The 13,356-nt window shown below is 45.8% G+C and overlaps 2 non-coding genes across 2 annotated transcripts; one reads left to right on the top strand and one right to left on the bottom strand.

Moving 5' to 3' along the window:
* Window positions 1-272: 272 nt before the first annotated feature.
* Window positions 273-345, bottom strand: trnav-cac (transfer RNA valine (anticodon CAC)). Its single transcript has one exon. It is a non-coding gene; the product is annotated as a tRNA-Val (tRNA).
* A 6,021-nt stretch (window positions 346-6,366) lies between these two features.
* trnan-guu (transfer RNA asparagine (anticodon GUU)) lies at window positions 6,367-6,440 on the top strand. Its single transcript has one exon. It is a non-coding gene; the product is annotated as a tRNA-Asn (tRNA).
* Window positions 6,441-13,356: the final 6,916 nt, after the last annotated feature.

Raw genomic sequence — 13,356 nt, forward strand, 5'->3', positions numbered from 1 at the left:
AGCGCTGCAGGATCCTTTAATAACCTCTCACAAATCAACTGAAAACAATCGCAATGTGCAGCTTTGAGAGGGGCTTCCTACACAGTCGGGACATGAAACGTGAATGAGGGCGAGACACTGTCTGTATATGTGTAGTGTTTGAATGTGTATTGAACTATGCAGAGAATGGAAAATATATGGGTTCTGTGAGGTATTTTATTCACATTTAACCACAGACTGAATTCTTGCTTTTTTTCATACTTCTTGATTTTTAGTGGGTAACTTTTTCAAAATGTTTCTGCCCGGTTTCGAACCGGGGACCTTTCGCGTGTGAGGCGAACGTGATAACCACTACACTACAGAAACTCTGCGATACATTTCGCTTTCGGAAACCCTCAGAAGATAGCTGCCGACTGCAAATGCTCTCAGTGTGGGAGACGGGTCCCTGTCCCGTTCAGGGAATTAAATTCTACAAAATAGTTTACTGTATTAATTTCGAACCGGGGACTTTTCACGTTTATAAGCGAACATGATAACCATTACACTACAGTAACTCTGCTGCGCCCGTTGTTTTAGGAAACCCTCAGAAGGTCGCTGCAGTCTGCAAAAGCTCTCAATGTGGGAGACGGGTCCCATTCTCGTTTCGGGAATTAACTTCGACAAAATAGTTCACTGTTTTAATTTCACAATACTCATTAAACTCTGAAAAAAGTCGAATAGTTGTTCAAGTCGCCATTAATCAACTAATAACTTTCTGTTTCAGACTGACGGAAATCCGAACTTTTTTTTATTCATTCACCAGGCAGAATATAGAAAGTTCAGAGGGGAACTGAAAGGGGAAATAAGAGGGGCAAAGAGAGGGTATAAGAATAGACTGGCAGGCAAAATAAGAGGGAATTCAAAAGTCTTCCACAGGCATGTAAACATTAAACGGGTCGTGAGAACTCGACTCTGATTAGGGACCAGAAAGGATATCGACTCATGGAGGCAGAGGGGGCGGCCCAAAAATGATTCTGCCCGGTTTCATACAGGGGACCATTCACGTCGTCGGCGAATGTGATAACCCCCAAACGACAGAAACTCTGCCGCAGACGTTGTTATAGGAAACCCTCAGAAGATAGCTGCCGTCTTCCACAGGCATGTAAATATTAAACGGGTCGTACGAACCCAACTCTGATTCGGGAGCATGAAGGAGATCGACTCATGGAGGCAGAGGGGGTGGCCCACAAATGTTTCCACCTGGTTTTGAACCGGGGACTTTTCGCGTGTTTTGCGAACTTGATAACCACGACACTACAAAAACTCTGCCGCAGACGGTGTTATAGGAAATCCTCAGAAGGTAGCTGCCGTCTGCAAATGCTCTCAGTGTGGGAGACGGGTCCCTTTCCCCTTCAGGGAATTAACTTCTACAAAATAGTTTACTGTATTAATTTCGCAATACTCATTAAACTCTGAAAAAAGACGAATATTTGTTCAAATAGCCATTAATTAACGAATAACTTTCTGTTTCAGGCTGATGGAAATCCTAACTTTTTTTTTATTCAATCACCAGACAGAATATGGAAAGTTCAGAGGGGAACTGAAAGGGGAAATAAGAGGGGCAAAGAGAGGGTATGAGAATAGACTGGCGGCCAACATAAAAGGCAATCCAAAAGTCTTCCACAGGCATGTCAACATTAAACGGGTAGTAAGAACCCAACTCTGATTTGGGAGCATCAAGGAGATCGACTCATGGAAGCAGAGGGGTTAGTCCCAAAGACTATAGACCAAACTCTGGAACGTGGGTTGAGGCTCGATACCTCTTTTTCGGACGGCTCAGACACGAAGGGCCGAATAGCCTCCTTCTGTGGGGTAACTTTCTATGATTGTATGATTCCATGATATGATTGCCGTCGGTCTCGGAATGGTGTTAATATACAATCTACTATAAGTATACTTTAATCAAACTGGTGCCTCTGTTTCACTGTGAGAGAGAAGAGGCATTAATGCGTAGACATTGGCTGCAGCAGCTGGGTTGCCCCTTTACTTTTCCTCCTGTCCCAATCTTTCTTTAACCTCCTCTGCTGGTGTTGCAGGTTAGATCAGCCATCGCCGTTCAAGGAAGCCTGAGAAGTCTATCAGGGGATAACACAAGAGACAGAGACATGGAGAGATAGAGAAATGCATGCAATGAAAATAAACTGTATGAATAGAATTATACAGTCATTATTTTGTGAGTTCGTTCATGGGATGTGGGCGTCGCTGGCGAGGCCAGCATTTATTGCCCATCCCTCATTGCCCTTGAGGTATGGTTACAGTACAGAAGGAAGTTATTCAGCCAATCAAGCCCGTGCAGGCTCATTGTAAGAGCAATCCAGTCAGTCCTATTGCCCCGCTCCTTTCCGGTACACTGCATTTTTTCCCTTCAAGTACTTATCAAATTCCTTTTTGAAAGCCACGATTGGATCTGCTTCCACCATCCTTTCAGGCTGCGCGTTCCAGTTTACAACTACTCGTTGGTAAAGAAGTGTTTCCCCATGTCGCCTTTGGGTCTTTTGCCAATCACCTTCAATCTGTGTCCTCTGCTTTTCGACCCTTCCGCCAATGGGAACAGTTTCTATTTATTTACTTTATCTAAACCCTACATTATTTTGAACACTTCTATCGAATCTCCTCGAAATGTTCCCTGCTCCAAGGAGAACAACCCCAGCACGGGGTAAATGCGGTCAATTAGCTTCAATTCATTTATTTGAGCATTAAACAGCTCTTTAAACATTACTGTGACATTATGGTAGCGTGCCCTCGCGGTCTCAGGTGTTCCATCAAATTTCGACGGAGGCGTGGGTTTGAATCCCACTGCTGTTAGAATTTCTGCCAATGTTCATTTTGGCCTATTCGCAGAAAACCCGATTGTCGTGCGATGGAGCAGAGGATGTGAAAGAAGCTGAAAGTGAGTGTGCAGATATTATTTTCATCACAATGACTGGACACGTTTCCACAGGTAAGTGCCTCTCACCTTAAGATTCTTTCCAGCAGAGTGGGACAGGTGATCAAAGTGACTGGGCTCCAGCGGCGCAACCAGTCAGTGCGCGGTCCTTATATGACAGTCCAGGGCCGGGAAATGGCGAGGTTGTCAGTCGAGGCCCACCGAAACCAACCAATCCTTTTCCTTGTGAAAATGTCGGCCGGAGTTGAAGGTACAATTGGTGTGTTCCAAAATGCATCCAGTTATTTGCATCGCCGTGTGGTTCCTCCGGCGTATGCTGTTGCAATAGCAGATGAGAATATTTCGGACTGAGATGAGGAGAAATTTCTTCACTCAGAGGGTGGTGAACCTATGGAATTCTCTACCACTCAAGACTGTGGAGGCCAAGTCAATGAATATATGTGAGAAGGAGCTGGATAGATTTCTAGACACAAAAGGCATCAAGTGGTATGGGGAGAGAGCGGGAATATGGTATTGAGGTCCAGGATCAGCCATGATCGTATTGAATGGCGGAGCAGGCTCGAACGGCCGAATGTCCGACTCCTGTTCCAATTTTCTAAGTTTCTATTTACAATTGGTGTGTTTCGTAATGCATCTAGTTATTTGTTCAGCCATGTGGTTCCTCCAGCCTCCTCTGTCGCAATCGCAGATGAGATGGTTAGTCTTCTCAGTTAACAGAGGGAGGCTTCGGAATTGGAGCCACAAACTATGATTTTGATCCATCTCCAAATTATGGGATTTAGATTGAGCTTTAAACCAGCGCGTTCGACCGCTCAGCCACGATACTTTCCATCTTGCGATCTTCACGTGCTACTTTTACAGGAATAGAATTACTCGAAGCAAGAATTCTACCGCTCAAGCACCAATGCTCGCAGGCAGCAGGATGAATGTGTCCAGTTAGAAACCTGTCTGAAGGAACATCCCGTCTGACAGAGCTGGAAGTCCAGCATATTGTCTTCCGCGGTAAGCAGATAATGAGCCTCCTTCTTGAGAGTGTTTCGCCAATCCAGCTCAGAGTGGATTAAGCATTATAAATTCGGGTGGGACTGGAGCCACTAGTATAAGAGAAAGTGGATGGGGGCTGTTTCCCTTCCTTGACAGATATTAATGATCCTGTTCCGGTTTTGCTGCATAATTTCACTTCCCAGCTCCGAAATCAACGAACTAAAATTTAACGGTGGTGCGATGCGAACACACAATTTCTGAGCGAAAACTCCGATGTGCTCCCCATTGCGCGACTAAACCGGTTATGAATTATATGATTTCACATTACCCATATGCTGCTTATGAACTTTTGATACGGCAGAGCAAGTGGTTCGAAAGCTCAGTGGGGTTTCAAATGAACTCCTGAGAAAGTTTGTCAATGCATAGTGCTCTCTCTCCCTCTTTCTCTTCCTTTTGCTCTCTCTCGCTTTCTCTCTTGAGCTCTCACTCTCCCCGTTTATCTCTAGAGGGTTCGAATACAAAGGGGTGGAAGTTATGTTTCAGCGACACAGAGCTCTGGTGAGACGCCATCTGGCGGACTGCATTCAGTTCTGGGCACCCCAACTCACGAAGTGTGTATTAACCTGGAGGCTCGAGGGGCTGAATGGCCTATTCCTGATCCTATTTTGCAATGAATGAAACAATAATTCAAGAATCGAGACGCTAATGTATCAGGATGAGTGAGTGAAGAATGTTTTATGTTTGAAGTACTGATTTCATGAATTGAATATCCTCAGTGACTCAGCTCAGTGCAGTCCAGTCCAAACACCTGCTCGCACAAAGTGGCATTTTCTTTGAGAACACGAAAGACGTGTTCAGGCCATGACAGTACCGAGTGCGGGTAGGCCTGCGCGTGAAATGGAAAATTGAGGTGAAATACTCCTACAAGCAGCGGATGTCTCTGTTTCCATTTCCAAAATGCACGCACGCACCGGCCGAATCGATGCAGCTCCTGGGAAAGCTACGAGGCGAGGCAGGGCTGCAGTGGATCATTTGAAGCAACTGAAACGCAAAAGATTCCGCCCGTTTCACGTGGCATCTCCTGTTTCTGACTATTTTTCCCCTCCCGCTTCCTCTACTCCTCCAGCTGCCAGGTGAATTAGATGCTTGATGAAAACACAGGGGAATTCATGAATCCCACCCTGACCTGGACAGCAGGGAGCGAGAGGAAAAGAACAATGCTGGCCATTGAGAAGGGATGGATTTTGCACATGCCTGGAAAATAGACACAAAGATCTCATCTCCCTGCTTCTTTGGTATGTGGGATATCTTAATGCTCAGGTGATGATATCACTGCCCCCCGGCCCATGATCTCCACTCGCACTCTCCTTCCAATCTCGCACACCTTTGCTTAGGTTTGAAATCGTGTAAGTTTTCACACTGGGATTCAATTTGAAGAAAGCGATGCTGTGATAACATGTGGCTATTGAGGAGTTGCAGTGCAAGAAGGCTAATGATAACAGTGACAGTTCTGACACTATGAGCGACAGTTAAAGGTGAACAACATTTAAAGTCTCATGCAGCAGGTCTGGGTCCAAATCTTTCACGTGGCATCTCCTTCTGCTCCTGTCACTCATTTACCTCCACGGAGAGTTCATTTGGAATTCCTGTGCTGCTGCATTGCGCATTTTCCAGTTCTGCTTCGAACAATCGGGACTTTAAAGGCACCTCTGTGACCTGCACTTTCTTTAAATGAGTTTAGTTCGCTTTGCATTCGACTGTGAAATCGTTTTCGGATTTCATCTCAATGAACCAGACTGTGACCGCATTGTATCTGTCAGCGTGTAAGTGGCGAGGTTGGGGTCAGCACGGGTCGTTTTCAACTTTTCAAATCTCACCAATTACAAGAAAAAAGGGACATTGAATCAAACTGTCCCTGATGAATTGAATGAATATCGCTCCAAGCAGATCTGGACAATGCGCAGTGCTGCCGCACAGTTCCAAATCCACCCTTTCGCCACTCGGCAATCGCATTATCTGAAATTTGCTCTGACCCAGTGTCACCGCGCTGAAATCGAATGTTTGTCGGCCACATTTTTTCTTAACATCATAGTTACTGGTTTAATGGTGAAAACTGCCGTCCGCTGCACTGTAAGTACAAGAGACAACTTTGTAGACACCGTGTCGTGCCACAGACCTGCTCGTTTCATCTCCTCTCATTTTCACCACACCTGAACATGACTGGAATGGAGAATGGAGAATCACAGCTCGAAAAATCAATCCTCTCTGTCACGATGCGACTAAGACTTCCAACATACAGATGTTTAATGGCAAGGTGAGTTTAATGTTCAGAAATAATAGAGCACAGATTTTCACTCATGCAAGCTTCACACCCTTTATTTTGGAAAAGTAAACTGATGGTGGAGAGATGTTATATTGATCGCGGCAACCTGAATTTTTAGCTGGTTGAATCAATGGCTCAAAAACAAACGTGTCGTGTCTCTGTGGCGCAATCGGTTAGCGCGTTCGACTGTTAACTGAAAGGTTGGTGGTTCGAGCCCACCCAGGGACGGTGGGGAAAATTTTACCTGAAGTTTCATGGTCTCGTATTTCCTGGTTTCAAATATATGTTTTGTCCGCAAAAAAATGCACGGTTTCGATGGCCAGCTGAGCACGGCCAATCTTCCACCATTTAACCTGAGATTGCCTTCACGGAAATCAGAATTCTTCTTGACAGACAAGGTCGAAAGATTTCAGGAGAGCCGCTTCACTCTGACATGGATGTTTCTGCAGTGAGCGACACCAGACTTTTTCCACAATAAATGTCAGTCCTTTATTTTGGAAACGCAAAATTGTTTTCGCATTCCGAAGGGTTTCAGTTCATTTGTGAACTCCACCACTGACACTGCTGAAGGTTGTAGGCTCATGGAGTGGGGCCTCCAGGAGTGGACTGTCAGGAAACTAGGTTTCGGCATCCTGACAAATATATGCCGAGGAACCAGAGGAATCCTTACGAAGGAACCGTCTGGGGTTTTATCTGTTAGTTTAGGTCTCAGGGTGAATGATTCCAGACTCCCCGAACTGTCTTACATTTAACTCAGGTCAGATCAGGATCAATTCAGTTTACAGAAGGATAGTGTCAAATATCACCCACAATCGAGGGGGTCAAATGCAGCCATTAGAGAAGCTACGAGATCATTGGAAAAGAAGATGGTGCACAATTGTGGGAATAAAAGCAAACGCATTTTCAGCTGCGTCGGGAGTCAGAAGACCATTCAAGATAGTTTAGGACACTGAAAGGCAGTTCAGGACAGATTCCCGGACTATGGCAGAGCTGTTAAATGATTATTTCTCATCAGCCTACACTCCTGTGATTGATGCTGAGATTCCAGCTGTGGGATGCGCTGTCGACAATAACATCATAAATATTAAAATAGAAAGTGATGTCATCTTGGATAAAATACGAAATCTCAAAATAGATTGTGCTCCAGGTCCAGATGATATTCACCCACGGGTGTTTTAAGAGATGGGACGGGTGGTCTGTGAGCCCCTTGCCTGTATCTTCAACAGCTCAATAGAGTCAGGGATTGTCCCCTGAGATTGGAAGGTAGCTCACGTAGTTCCCATTTTCATTAAAGGGGACAAATCAGAGACTGGGGATGACAGGCCCATCAGTGTGACATCGATCAGATGGAAGATGCTTGAATGGATCCTAAGCGATGCTGTTTTGACCACGGGGAAAGAGAAGGAGCCATTAGAGATACTCAACGCGGCTTCCGAAAAACAAGGTCGTGTCTTACAAACTTGCTTGAGTTTTTTAAAGAAGTTGCTGGGTTAGTGGATGAGGGTAATTCGGTTCACATTGTCCATCTCAGGCGTGTCAAACTCATTTTCGATGGTGAGCCTGATCTGATATCATGGCACATGGCCTGGGCCACATTCCGCAAAAGTTATTAAACTGGAAATAGATGAAGATTAACTATATTGGTACTTACTTACGTTTAGATTTTATTTATTGCTGCTGCTGCTCCCGATACCTGGCACCTCTTAGCTTGAACCATTGCATCAACATTTGGAGCAAATGACTGGGCTGTGTGATGTCTTGGATAAAAACATGAGGAGAACTTGTCATTAAAGAACTTTGGAAGTGATTTCCACAATTTCACAACTCCCTGTGCAAAGAGATTTCTCTTGATCACTGCACTAAAGCAGAAAGTAGGGGTTAAGGGTCGCTACTCAGACTGGTAAAAGGTGGAAAGTGGTGTTCCACAATGATCGGTGCTGGGACGACTGTTCACAATTTATATGAACGATTTGGACTCGGGAATCGGATGGATAATTTCAAAATTTACGGATGACACCTGTTTGGGGCGGGGTAAAGTAGATACTGATCAAGACTACAAAAATATACAAGAAGACATTAATAAACTTGCAGAATGGGGGTGTAATTGGCAAATTAATTTTAATAAAGATGAGGATGAAGTGGAGCATCTTGGTAGCAAGAACAAGGAGGCCTCATAATGCTTGGATAATAAGAGTCTATATGGGGTAGAGGAGCAGAGAGATCTGGGGACACAGATCCACAAATCACTAAAATTAGTGATGCAGGTTAAAATGGCCATTAAAAAGCAAACCAAACACTAGGGTTCAATTCTAGAGGGATAGAATTGGAAAGCTATGTTAAACTTGTATAGAACCTTGATTAGACTACACTTGGAACACTGTGAACCGTTCTGGTCTCCATATTATATGAAGGATATGGAGATACTGGAGAAGTTGCAAAAAGGATGTCACCATTTTAGTGGTCGCTGGATTTGGTGTCTCTGTGTAACTGATCCCTGTATTTGGTGTCCAAATGTAAATGATCCCTGGACTTGGCGTCTCAGTGCAAGTGGTTCCTGGATTTGGTGTCTCTGTGCAAGTGGTCTCGAGATTTCGTTTCCCTGTGTCCACGTGTCCTTGGATTTGGTGTCTCAGTGTTAGTGTTTCCTGGATTTGGTGTCCCAGTGTAAGTGGTCCTGGATTTGGTGTCTCAGTGTAAGTTGTTCCCGGATTTGGTGTCCCGTGTAAGTTGCCCTCGATTTGGTATCACAGTGTACGTGGTCCCTTGTGTATTGAGGCATCGCTCGTGGAATTTTTCACCTCCTTCCACTTTTGCAAAATTTGTTGACAGCTTATTAAAGCCACTAACTGGCTCTCGGTTAGGGCACAGAAAAAATAAGACATCGTCAGTTTCCCTGAGAATGACAGGTCTGAATTCGAGTGAGAGAACATTTAGCAATTAAACCAGACTGGGCGGGTCGGGCCTGAGTTTTTTTTTATTCGTTCACGGGATGTGGGCGTCGCTGGCAAGGCCGGCATTTATTGCCCATCCAAAATTGCCCTCGAGAAGGTGGTGGTGAGCCGCCTTCTTGAACCGCTGCAGTCCGTGTGGTGACGGTTCTCCCACAGTGCTGTTAGGAAGGGAGTTCCAGGATTTTGACCCAGCAACAATGAAGGAACGGCGATATATTTCCAAGTCGGGATGGTGTGTGACTTGGAGGGGAACGTGCAGGTGATGTTGTTCCCATGCGCCTGCTGCCCTTGTCCTTCTTGCTGGTAGAGGTCGCGGGTTTGGGAGGTGCTGTCGAAGAAGCCTTGGCGAGTTGCTGCAGTGCATCCTGTGGATGGTGCACACTGCAGCCACAGTGCGCCGGTGGTGAAGGGAGTGAATGTTTAGGGTGGTGGATAGGGTGCCAATCAAGCGGGCTGCTTTATCTTGGATGGTGTCGAGCTTCTTGAGTGTTGTTGGAGCTGCACTCATCCAGGCAAGTGGAGAGTATTCCATCACACTCCTGACTTGTGCCTTGTCGATGGTGGAAAGGCTTTGGGGAGTCAGGAGGTGAGTCACTCGCCGCAGAATACCCAGCCTCTGACCTGCTCTCGTAGCCACAGTATTTATATGGCTGGTCCAGTTAAGTTTCTGGTCAATGGTGACCCCCAGGATGTTGATGGTGGGGGATTCGGCGATGGTAATGCCGTTGAATGTCAAGGGGAGGTGGTTAGACTCTCTCTTGTTGGAGATGGTCATTGCCTGGCACTTATCTGGCGCGAATGTTACTTGCCACTTATCAGCCCAAGCCTGGATGTTGTCCAGGTCTTGCTGCATGCAGGCTCGGACTGCTTCAATATCTGAGGGGTTGCGAATGGAACTGAACACTGTGCAGTCATCAGCGAACATCCCCATTTCTGACCTTATGATGGAGGGAAGGTCATTGATGAAGCAGCTGAAGATGGTTGGGCCTCGGGCACTGCCCTGAGGAACTCCTGCAGCAGAGTTGCGACTTACTAACGGAAAAGCAGCGGCCAGTTTACTTCGCACCATGGGGAAGGTCTGAGCACTCGGGTTTCTGTATAATTTATTTATTTATTATGTTTGTTGCTTCCCTGGCACCAACCTCGATGGGATGACAATAATTAATTTTCTGTTCACCAATTCCGGCTTTCAATGGCGGGGCATTTCCCCACAGTCCCCCGTGCCTCAGAATGTGCCCTGTCAATGAACACAGGAGTCCAGTGCGCGGTGCCATGACCGGGCTGTGCTCTGAGCATGCGCAGTGCGAGTGGCGGCGAAGGACTGAGGAGGAACAGGCGTGTCGGAGGCCGGGAGAAGACGGGGGAGTAATTGGACCTATGGTTAGGCGGAGAAGCGTCACAAGCACCTGATGACGTCTTGAGGCCACAAATCCGAGTCCACAGGCCCAGTGTTTGCACCTCGGTGACAGGCCCGACAAGCAGCCGTCCGAAAATCAGTGTGACTGGCCGCCATCTTGCGAGCGGAAGTCATGGTCGAATCTTGGCGCATGCGCGGCCATCTTGGCGCTGGAACAACGAGTGGGCGGGGTTTCAGGGTCCCAGTGACCGGGAGAGAAAATCATTGCCTCATTTATTTTATTCTCACTCTGCCCACAGCGGGTGTCGAACTGAACCCAATCAGAGGAGAGGGAGGGAGAAAACTGGGAGTGGAGGGAAGAAATATTGGAGATGGTGGGATGGGTTTGGATTTCAGCACAGGGAGGAGGGAGAGTGTGTGGGACGGGGATTTACGGCTTTGGCGGAAAAGAGAGGATAGAAAGTTCCATAGAAACTAGAATTGTCTGTTCCAAATTTCGATCCTGTATTTTGAGTGATGACTTTTGTGAACTTTTACAGGTTATTAGAAGGGGAGGATTTGCAGACGGGAAATTCAAACCAAAGATCACGTCAAGATCTGACAGAGTCACTCGATTCATCAGGACTTGAATATCATCGACCTATGAATGTGGAAGGAGAAATGTTTGTCTTTTCTGTCTGTGGAAGAAGATTTCAAACATCAGTGTGACTGGAAAAGCACCGAGACACACACACCCGAGTGAGAGTGTTCCAGTGCACTGACTGTGGAAAGAGCTTTAACCAGTTACACAGCCTGAAAAAACACCGCACCATTCACAGCGGGGAGAAACCGTCCACGTGTCCTGTGTGTGGACGAGGCTTCAACTGATCGTCCAACCTGGAGAGACACAAGGACACCCGCACCACGGAGATACCGTGGAAATGTGGGGACTGTGGGAAGGGATTCAATTACCCATCAGAGCTGGAAACTCATCGACGTAGTCACACTGGGCAGAGGCAGTTCACCTGCTCCACACAAAACAGGAAAACCACAGTTTCCGGTCTGGGGTGCGTTTCCTGATCTCACCCGGAGTGGTACTGAGCCCCACAGAGCAGGAAACGCCCAGGCACAGTCCCAGGCCTGTGCCAGACAGTCGAACTTGGGATGGAGCCGATACAGCTCAGTTGAGAATGCAAAAATTTGAAAGTCCCGAGTTCAATTCCGAATTTCAGCAAAATTTGGTTGTTTGGATCTCATTCTTTGGGTCGAATCTCGCATTAATTTACACTGAAAGATTAACCGGCGCTGGAGGCTTGGGGAAGGAGCAGAGAAGCATCAAGGATGAGAAATATTGATAGCATCTTTATTTAGCTTTATTTCTTTCTGCATTTTTCTCTTTTTTTTGCCTCTCTCAGCGCCGGCGAACATTTGATTTGAAGCATTTGATTCCTAAACTGATGCCTTTTCCTCATCTCCGCTCTGTCTGTTTCTAACTGCTTGTGACCGTTGAAGGGAACAGGCCCCGAGTTAAACGTTTTTCAGCAAACCGACAGAGAGATATCACAGCGGGAATAAAACTCGTTGCTTCACATTGTTAGATACTCAGTGACTCAGTTTGTAATGTGTGTCAGTTAACATACCCTGATACTGAGTGACACAGATTGCAATGTGTGTCAGTAAACATACCCGGATACTGCGTGACACGGATTGTAATGTGTGTCAGTAAACACACCCTGACACTGAGTGACACAGATTGCAATGTGTGTCAGTAAACATACCCGGACACTGAGTGACACAGGTTGTAATGTTTGTCAGTAAGCATACCTGGAAGAATGGTCCCGGAAATGGAAAGAAATGGAGAGATAGGAAAAGAGACAGTCAGAAAGAGATGGAGACACGGAAAGGTGAGTGAGAAATGAAGGATAAATGAAAAATGAGCGGAAAGATTTTTTTTCTCCGCCCCAGGGGCAAAGAGACATCAAACATTGCAATGAATGCTATTCCAAAAACGATTCCCTCTGAATTTTGCATGAACTTCCTTGTTTGTCAAGTCTGGATTTTCAAAGTCACGCAAATAATGTCATAAATTATTGATGGCCCGTACGGGGATCGAACCCGCGACATTACCGTTATTCGCACCACGCTCCAACCAACTAAGCTAATGGGCCATTTGCTTTTCTTATGGCAATCGGTTTGGGGCACTCATTGTGTGGTCTGTGTTTTACTTCTCACACTGCGTTATACGGTTATTGCACGAACATTGAACACACCACATCCCTTAAACATTGTTACTTGTTTCTGCATAAAACTGGCAAGGGTGTAAATCGAAATTAACAGATAAGGAGCACTTTAATGCGACAAATTTAATTCTGGTAAAAATTATGTTCTGAACATTGAAAGCCCACCCCTGAAACACTGCCCCGCTGTGAAAACAGTGGGCAGGACACTGAGGGACTGCGAAAATTGTGTGCTGAGTTTTCCGTAGTGTAATGCTTATCATGTTCACCTTTTACGTGAAAAAGCTCTATTTCAGTTCCCGCATAAAAACAAAGTTTTGAGGAACTTGCTTCGGATAAACCTCCAGTCGTCAACTTGTGCTTCGAGAAGGGACAATTATTGTTCATTCCTGTTAACTTTAACAACGGCTGCACCAAATTCCAAGTGTCATAAACTATCAATATTTGAAACCAGACCCTTAAATGCAGTCTGGAAAGTGGAAAACGGTGAAAGTGCATCATATACAAAACACAAAAACTTATTTAAGGTTTCACTATCCATGTTAGTATTTCCGTGATTCTGCAGCACAAAGTTATCGGTTACAACAATTATTCATCTTTCACAGAATTTCATTAGTTTC

This window comes from Heptranchias perlo, chromosome 20, assembly GCF_035084215.1.
Source record: "Heptranchias perlo isolate sHepPer1 chromosome 20, sHepPer1.hap1, whole genome shotgun sequence".
Taxonomy (NCBI): Eukaryota; Metazoa; Chordata; class Chondrichthyes; order Hexanchiformes; family Hexanchidae; genus Heptranchias; species Heptranchias perlo.